Source organism: Neovison vison, chromosome 3 (genome assembly GCF_020171115.1).
Source record: "Neovison vison isolate M4711 chromosome 3, ASM_NN_V1, whole genome shotgun sequence".
In the NCBI taxonomy this organism is placed as follows: domain Eukaryota; kingdom Metazoa; phylum Chordata; class Mammalia; order Carnivora; family Mustelidae; genus Neogale; species Neogale vison.
The window spans coordinates 115,702,518-115,711,661 of NC_058093.1; the positions used below are offsets into that span (position 1 = coordinate 115,702,518).

The window sequence follows — 9,144 nt, forward strand, 5'->3', positions numbered from 1 at the left end:
TTTGGGGTGCAATTGTAAATGGGATTGACTCCTTAATTTCTCTTTCTTCTGTCTTGTTGTTGGTGTAGAGAAATGCAACTGATTTCTGTGCATTGATCTTATATCCTGACACTTTACTGAATTCCTGTATAAGTTCTAGCAGTTTTGGAGTGGAGTCTTTTGGGTTTTCCACATAGAGTATCATATCATCTGCGAAGAGTGATAATTTGACTTCTTCTTTGCCGATTTGGATGCCTTTAATTTCCTTTTGTTGTCTGATTGCTGAGGCTAGGACTTCTAGTACTATGTTGAATAGCAGTGGTGATAATGGACATCCCTGCCGTGTTCCTGACCTTAGTGGAAAAGCTTTCAGTTTTTCTCCATTGAGAATGATATTTGCAGTGGGTTTTTCATAGATGGCTTTGATGATATTGAGGTATGTGCCCTCTATCCTTACACTTTGAAGGGTTTTGATCAGGAAGGGATGCTGTACTTTGTCAAATGCTTTTTCAGCATCTATTGAGAGTATCATATGGTTCTTGTTCTTTCTTTTATTGATGTGTTGTATCACATTGATTGATTTGCGGATGTTGAACCAACCTTGCAGCCCTGGGATAAATCCCACTTGGTCGTGGTGAATAATCCTTTTAATGTACTGTTGAATCCTATTGGCTAGTATTTTGGTGAGAATTTTCACATCTGTGTTCATCAAGGATATTGGTCTATAGCTCTCTTTTTTGATGGGATCCTTGTCTGGTTTTGGGATCAAGGTGATGCTGGCCTCATAAAATGAGTTTGGAAGTTTTCCTTCCATTTCTATTTTTTGGAACAGTTTCAGGAGAATAGGAATTAGTTCTTCTTTAAATGTTTGGTAGAATTCCCCCAGGAAGCCATCTGGCTCTGGGCTTTTGTCTGTTTGGAGATTTTTAATGACTGTTTCAATCTCCTTACTGGTTATGGGTCTGTTCAGGCTTTCTATTTCTTCCTGGTTCAATTTTGGTAGTTTATATGTTTCTAGGAATGCATCCATTTCTTCCAGATTGTCAAATTTGTTGGCGTAGAGTTGCTCATAGTATGTTCTTATAATAGTTTGTATTTCTTTGGTGTTAGTTGTGATCTCTCCTCTTTCATTCATGATTTTATTTATTTGGGTCCTTTCTCTTTTCTTTTTGATAAGTCTGGCCAAGGGTTTATCAATTTTATTAATTCTTTCAAAGAACCAGCTCCTAGTTTTGTTGATTTGTTCTATTGTTTTTTTGGTTTCTATTTCATTGATTTCTGCTCTGATCTTTATGATTTCTCTTCTCCTGCTGGGCTTAGGGTTTCTTTCTTGTTCTTTCTCTAGCTCCTTTAGGTGTAGGGTTAGGTTGTGTACCTGAGACCTTTCTTGTTTCTTGAGAAAAGCTTGTACCGCTATATATTTTCCTCTCAGGACTGCCTTTGTTGTGTCCCACAGATTTTGAACCGTTGTATTTTCATTATCATTTGTTTCCATGATTTTTTTCAATTCTTCTTTAATTTCCCGGTTGACCCATTCATTCTTTAGAAGGATGCTGTTTAGTCTCCATGTATTTGTGTTCTTTCCAAACTTCCTCTTGTGGTTGAGTTCTAGCTTCAGAGCATTGTGGTCTGAAAATATGCAGGGAATGATCCCAATCTTTTGATACTGGTTGAGTCCTGATTTAGGACCGAGGGTGTGATCTATTCTGGAGAATGTTCCATGTGCACTAGAGAAGAATGTGTATTCTGTTGCTTTGGGATGAAATGTTCTGAATATATCTGTGATGTCCATCTCATCCAGTGTATCATTTAAGGCCTTTATTTCCCTGTTGATCTTTTGCTTGGATGATCTGTCCATTTCAGTGAGGGGAGTGTTAAAGTCCCCTACTATTATTGTATTATCGTTGATGTGTTTCTTTGATTTTGTTATCAATTGGTTTATATACTTGGCTGTTCCCACGTTGGGGGCATAGATATTTAAAATTGTTAGATCTTCTTGTTGGACAGACCCTTTGAGTATGATATAGTGTCCTTCCTCATCTCTTATTATAGTCTTTGGGTTAAAATCTAATTGATCTGATATAAGGATTGACACTCCTGCTTTTTTCTGATGTCCATTAGCATGGTAAATTCTTTTCCACCCCCTCACTTTAAGTCTGGAGGTGACTTCAGGTTTAAAATGAGTTTCTTGGAGGCAACATATAGATGGGTTTTGTTTTTTTATCCATTCTGATACCCTGTGTCTTTTGATTGGGGCATTTAGCCCATTAACATTCAGGGTCACTATTGAGAGATATGATTTTAGTGCCATTGTATTGCCTGTAAGGTGACTGTTACTGTATATTGTCTCTGTTCCTTTCTGATCTACCACTTGTAGGCTCTCTCTTTGCTTAGAGGACCCCTTTCAGTATTTCCTGTAGAGCTGGTTTGGTGTTTGCAAATTCTTTCAGTTTTTGTTTGTCCTGGAAGCTTTTAATCTCTCCTTCTATTTTCAATGATAGCCTAGCTGGATATAGTATTCTTGGCTGCATGTTTTTCTCGTTTAGTGCTCTGAAAATGTCATGCCAGCTCTTTCTGGCCTGCCAGGTCTCTGTGGATAAGTCAGCTGCCAATCTAATACTTTTACCATTGTATGTTACAGACTTCTTTTCCCGGGCTGCTTTCAGGATTTTCTCTTTGTCACTAAGGCTTGTAAATTTTACTATTAGGTGACGGGGTGTGGGCCTATTCTTATTGATTTTGAGGGGCATTCTCTGAACCTCCTGAATTTTGATGCTCGTTCCCTTTGCCATATTGGGGAAATTCTCCCCAATAATTCTCTCCAGTATACCTTCTGCTCCCCTCTCTCTTTCTTCTTCTTCTGGAATCCCAATTATTCTAATGTTGTTTTGTCTTATGGTGTCACTTATCTCTCGAATTCTCCCCTCATGGTCCAGTAGCTGTTTGTCCCTCTTTTGCTCAGCTTCTTTATTCTCTGTCATTTGGTCTTCTATATCGCTAATTCTTTCTTCTGCCTCATTTATCCTAGCAGTGAGAGCCTCCATTTTTGATTGAACTTCATTAATAGCTTTTTTGATTTCAACTTGGTTAGATTTTAGTTCTTTTATTTCTCCAGAAAGGGCTTTTATATCTCTGGAGAGGGTTTCTCTAATATCTTCCATGCCTTTTTCAAGCCCGGCTATAACCTTGAGAATTGTCATTTTGAACTCTAGATCTGACATATTACCAATGTCTGTATTGATTAGGTCCCTAGCCTTCGGTACTGCCTCTTGTTCTTTTTTTTGTGGTGAATTTTTCCGCCTTGTCATTTTGTCCAGCTAAGAGTATATGAAGGAGCAAGTAAAATACTAAAAGGGTGGCAACAATCCCAGGAACATATGCTTTAACCAAATCAGAAGCGATCCCAAATCGTGAGGGGGGATTTCTCCCCCCTCATGATTGGGTGAGGGATCTCCTCTGATTGGGATCTCCTTTGATTGGGATCTCCCAATCTCTTCTGATTGGGATGTCTTCTGATTTGGGGATAAAAAGAGGTTCAAAAAGAAAGAAAGAAAAAAAAGAAAAAAAGAATTAAAAAAAAGAGATTGAATTAAAAATTCAATCAAGAATTTAAAAAAGAATTAAGAAAAAAAAGATTGAAGAGATTAGGATCTCTTCTGATTTGGGGATAAAAAGCGGTTCAAAAAAGAAAGAAAGAAAAAAAAGAAAAAAAAAGAATTAAAAAAAAAAGAAAATTAATAAACAAAAGTATAAAAAAGAAAAAAATATATATATTAGATAATCTAGTTAAAAAACGTTAAAAAAGAAAAGGGTAAAAGTTATAAAAAATTTTAGCAGAAGAAGAGAAAAAAATGAAAAAGAAAAAAATTAAATTAACTGCAAGACTAAAAAATCACAGGCAGAAAGCCATGAGTTCCGTGGTTTGTTTTCTCCTCCTCTGGAATTCTGCTGCTCTCTCCTTGGTATTGAAACTGCACTCCTTGGTAGGTGAACTTGGTCTTGCCTGTATTTCTTGTTGATCTTCTGGGGGAGGGGCCTGGTGTAGTGATTCTCAAGTGTCTTTGCCCCAGGATGAATTACACCGCCCTTACCAGGGGCCGGGCTGAGTGATCTGCTCGGCTTTGCTTTCAGGAGCTTTTGTTCCCTGAGCGCTTTCCGTAGAGTTCCGGAGGACGGGAATACAAATGGCAGCCTCCTGGTCTCCGGCCCGGAGGAGCCGAGAGCCCGGGGTCCCGCTCCCCTGTGCGCCCTCAGCGAACAGCTCCCAGTAACTCGAGTCTGCCCAACCTCCGGCCGCTGTCCGAGCTCACCGAGCTTGCGACCGGTTCAAGGCAACTCCGAGCTGCGAGCTTACTGTCGGCTCTGTCTCTGCAGCTGTCTTTCCCGTTCCAATATCCGCAAGCTCTGCGACACTCAGACACCCCCGATCCTTCTGTGACCCCGCAGGACCTGAGGTCACTCCGACCCCGTGTGGGCTTCGCCCCGGTTTAGCCTCCGGAGAAATGTCCCTCAGCGGAACAGACTTTTAAAAGTCCTGATTTTGTGCTCCGTTGCTCCGCCGCTTGCCGGGAGCCGGCCCCTCCCCCCGGGGTCTATCTTCCAGTCGCTTTGGATTCACTTCTCCGCCAGTCCTACCTTTCAGAAAGTGGTTGTTTTTCTGTTTCTAGAATTGCTGTTCTTCTTCTCTTCGATCTGCCGATGGATTTGCAGGTGTTTGCAATCTTTAGATAAGCTCTCTAGCTGATCTCCTGCTAGCTGAGGTAGTCTCAGCCTGCTACTTCTCCGCCATCTTGACTCCTCCCGTCCCTCAGAGAGTTTTAAAATATCCTTTTTTAAGAAACAAAACAAACTATATGGACAATTTATAATACATAATATTTTTTCTTCCCCAAAGACATTGGATTAGATCTTCTCCGAGGACCCCTGGAAAGATCTTTCATACCAGGATGTTCTAGTTCAGACATTACGGACTGATTTTTAATAGTGTTCTGTTGTAAACTTGCATTATGTTATTTTTATAATACATGTAGTTTTCTCATCAGGACTCACCACATTTTGGGGCTGTGGCTCTAACACTTTTCTTTCCTGGAATGGGCCCTTAGGGTTCTTTGCCCTTGTTCCCTGGTTATTGATTCAACTATGGGTCTCGGACCTTCTGGCCATAACCTTTGCTTTCTGACAAATTCAAAGGATTTTACCTGACTGTGAGCACAAATATGGCAGTAGCCTGTCAAGTGCTTCAGTTTGGGTGCAAAAATCCAGGTTTGCAGCCTAATCAATAGCCTAATAGATCAATAGCATAATAGCCTCAATAGATCCTCAGAGAAGATTGCGAGGTGAGGTGGTGGGCTCCTATGCCCACAAGGAAGGATGAGAGGGCTGGCACTGTCAATGTGGAGAAGAAAGACTTCAAGAGCCACAATTTGGAAAGGTAGAGTAGGTGGTTTCAAGTGCCAAAATTTGGAGTAGAGAAGAAGGATGATGGCTCCAAGGATGGATGTGGCAAGAGGCACCCTAGTACTCAGGCTAGTTCCCCTGCAGAAAGATGTCCTCCACAATCTCAAACAAATGAGCATTAGGGATACATTTACATGATGTGGCCTACTGCAATGACTGGGTGGTTTCTTGTTCTTTCAAAAGTAACTTTATTTTGTTTTATTTTTAAAAAATTGTTTTAAAACTATGGAACACTTCATGAATTTGCATGTCATACTTGCATAGGGACAATGTTAATCTTCTCTGTATTGTTCCAGTTTTAATATATGTCCTGCAGAAGTGAGCACAAAATTACCTATATTTTAAAACTTCCATCTTAAAAAAAAAAGCTGTAACAGTTTGTTTCTTTTTCTTTTTAAAAGTTCTGGTAAAATATATGTAACATTGAATTTTTCATTTCAATATATTTTAAGTGTATAATTCAGTGTCATTAAGTCCATTCACATAGTTATACACCATCATCTCTGTTTCCAAGATATTTTTATGACCCCCAACAAAAACTCTACCATTTAAGCAAAAACTCCTCATTCGTCTCTCCCCCTAGGTGCTGGTAACCTGTATTCTACTTTCTTTCTCTATGAAATTGACTGTTGTAGGTAATTCGTATAGATGGAATCATACAATATTTGTCCTTTTGTGTCTAGTTTATTTCACTTAGCATAAACCTTTCAAGGTTCACCTATACTGTAGTTATGGATGAAAATTCCATTCCTTTTTAAGGCTGAATAATATTATACTGTATGTATATACCACATTTTTTATCCATTCTTCCCTTGATAGACATTTGAGTTGTTTCCACCTTTTGTCTATTGTGAATATTGTGAATGTTGGTGTACAAATATCTGTTCAAGTTTCAGCTTTCATAACTTTTGAGTATTTACCTGGAAGTAGAATTGTTGGGTCATAATGGTAATTCTATGTTTAAGTTTTTGAGGAGCCATTATACTTTTTCTACATTGTACCTTTTTATACACCACTTTATATTCCCACAAGCACTGACAAAGGACTCTAACTTCTCTACATCCTTACCAATTAATTATTTGTTATTTTCTGTGTTTTTGTTGTTTTTTAACAATAGTCATTCTAATGAGTATGAAGTGATATCTCATCGTGGTTTTGATTTGCATTTCCCTGGTGAATAGTGATATTAAGGAATTTTTCATGTAATTATCAACCATTTGTATATATTCTTTGGAGAAATGTCTATTTAAGTCCTTTACAGATTTTTAAGTTGTATTATATTTTTTCCTGACTATATTGAGATATTATTGACATACCCATGTGAAAGTTTAGGGTGCACCATCTGATTATTTGAAACATGTATATATGGCAAAACATCTCCCCACAACATAGGGTATAGTAGTAACATTTAAGGTTTACTTTCTCAGCAGCTTTTTTTTCTTTCAAAATTTTATTATATTCAAGTTAGTTAGCATACAGTTTAGTATTAGTTTCAGGGGTAAAATTCAGTGATTCGTCAGGTGTGTATAATACCCAGTGCTCATTACATCAAGTGCTCTCCTTAATGCCCACCATCTAATTACCTCATCCCCCCACCTACCTCCCCTCCAGCAACACTCATTTTGTTCCCTAGAGTTACAAATCTCTTATGGTTTACTTCCCTCTCTGTCTTTATCTTATTTTATTTTTTCTTCCCTCCCTCTATGTTCATCAGTTTTGTTTCTTAAATTTCACATATGAGTGAAATCATATGGTATTTATTTTTCTTTAACTGACTTGTTTCACTTAGCCTCACACCCTAGTTTCATCCACCTCATTGCAAATGGCAAGATTTCCTTCTTTTTGATGTCTGAGTAATATTCCACATTTCTTCTTGATCCGTTCTTGGGTTGATGGACATCTGGGCTCTTTCCATAGTTTGGCTATTTTGGACATTGCTGCTATAAACGTTGGGGTGCACATGCCTCTTTGAATAATTATGTTTGTATCCTTAGGATAAAGACCTAGTAGTGCAGTTGCTAGCTCAAAGGATAACTCTATTTTTAACTTTTTGAGGAACCTCCAGACTGTTTTCCAGAGTGTCTGCACCAGCTTGCTCTCCCACCAACAGTGTAAGAGTATTCCCCTTTATCTGCATGCTTCAACATCTACTGTTTCCTGAGTTGATCATTTTAGCCATTCTGACTGGTGGTATCTCACTGTGGTTTTGATTTGTATTTGTATTTGTAATGAGGTGGTATCTCATTGTGGTTTTTATTTGTATTTCCCTGATGCTGAGTGATGTGGGGCACTTTTTCATTTCTGTTGGCCATTTGTATATCTTCCTTGGAGAACTATCTCTTCATGTCTTCTGCCCATTTATTGACTGGATTTTTGGTTTTTTGGGTGTTGAGTTTGATAAGTTCTTTATAGATTTTGGATACTGGTCCTTTATCTGATAAGTTGTTTACAAATATCCTCCCTCATTACATAGCTTGCCTTTTAGTGTTGCTGATTGTTTCCTTCTCTCTGCAGAAGCTTTTTTATCTTGAAGAAGTCCCAATAGTTCATTTTTACTTTTGTTTCCCTTGCCTCTGGAGACATGTCTAGTAAGAAGTTGTATGTTGAGATCAAAGAGGTTGCTGCCGAAATTCTCCTCTAGGATTTTGGTGGATTCCTTTCATCCATTTTGAGTTTAATTTTGTGTATGGTGTAAGAAACCTGGTGACATCACAATGTCAGACTTTACACTATATTACAAAACTATAGTCATCAAGACGGTATGGTACTGGAACAAAAGCAGACACATAGGTCAATGGAAAATAATAGAGAACCCAGAAATAAACCCTCAACTCTATAGTCAATGACTCTTGAACAGAGCAGGAAAGAATATCCAATGGAAAAAAAGACAATCTTTTCAACAAATGGTGTTGGGAAAATTGGACAGTCACACGCAGAAGAATGAAACTGGACCACTTTCTGAAAAACTTTCAAGTATATAATACTATAGTGTCAGTTATTGTCACTATACTGTACATTAGATCCCCCAAGTTATTCATCTTATAGCTGGAAGTTTGTATCCTTTGACCAATATCTCCCCATTTCCCCCACCCTCCATCACCTGCAACTACCCTTCCACTTTCTCCTATGAATTCAGCTTTTTAAGATTTTACATAGAGCTGAAATAATACATTATTTGTCTTTGTCTTACATATGTCATTTAGCCCTCAAGATCATCCATGTTGCCACAAAAGGCAGAATTTACTTCTTTTTATGACTGAATAATATTCTACTTTGTGTGTGTGTGTGTGTGTGTGTATGGCTTATCCATTCATCCACTGATGAACACTAAGGTCATTTCCATGTCTTGACTATTATGAATAATGCTGGAATGAACATGGGGATGCAGATATATTTTTGGGATAGTGGTTTCATTGCCATTGGATGTATCCCAGAGGTGGAATTGCTGGATCATATGAAATTCTATTTTTTAATTTTTTGAGGAACGTCCATGCTGTTTTATGTAGTGGATACAATAATTTACATTCTCACCAATAGTATACAGGGATTGTATTTTCCCCACAGTCTCCTCTTGCTGTGTATTTGTACATTTGATAATAACAATAACAAGTTAGACATTTTAGTCTAACTAACAAGTGTAAGGTGATATCTTGTGGTTTTGATGTGCATTTTCCTGATAATTAGTGATGTTGAACACACTTGAAGATA

The 9,144-nt window shown here is 38.1% G+C and overlaps 1 non-coding gene across 1 annotated transcript; it reads right to left on the reverse strand.

The window, feature by feature from the left end:
• Positions 1-5,655: 5,655 nt before the first annotated feature.
• Positions 5,656-5,762, reverse strand: LOC122903798. The gene has a single exon (XR_006384025.1). It is a non-coding gene; the product is annotated as a U6 spliceosomal RNA (small nuclear RNA).
• Between the last annotated feature and the right edge of the window lie 3,382 nt (positions 5,763-9,144).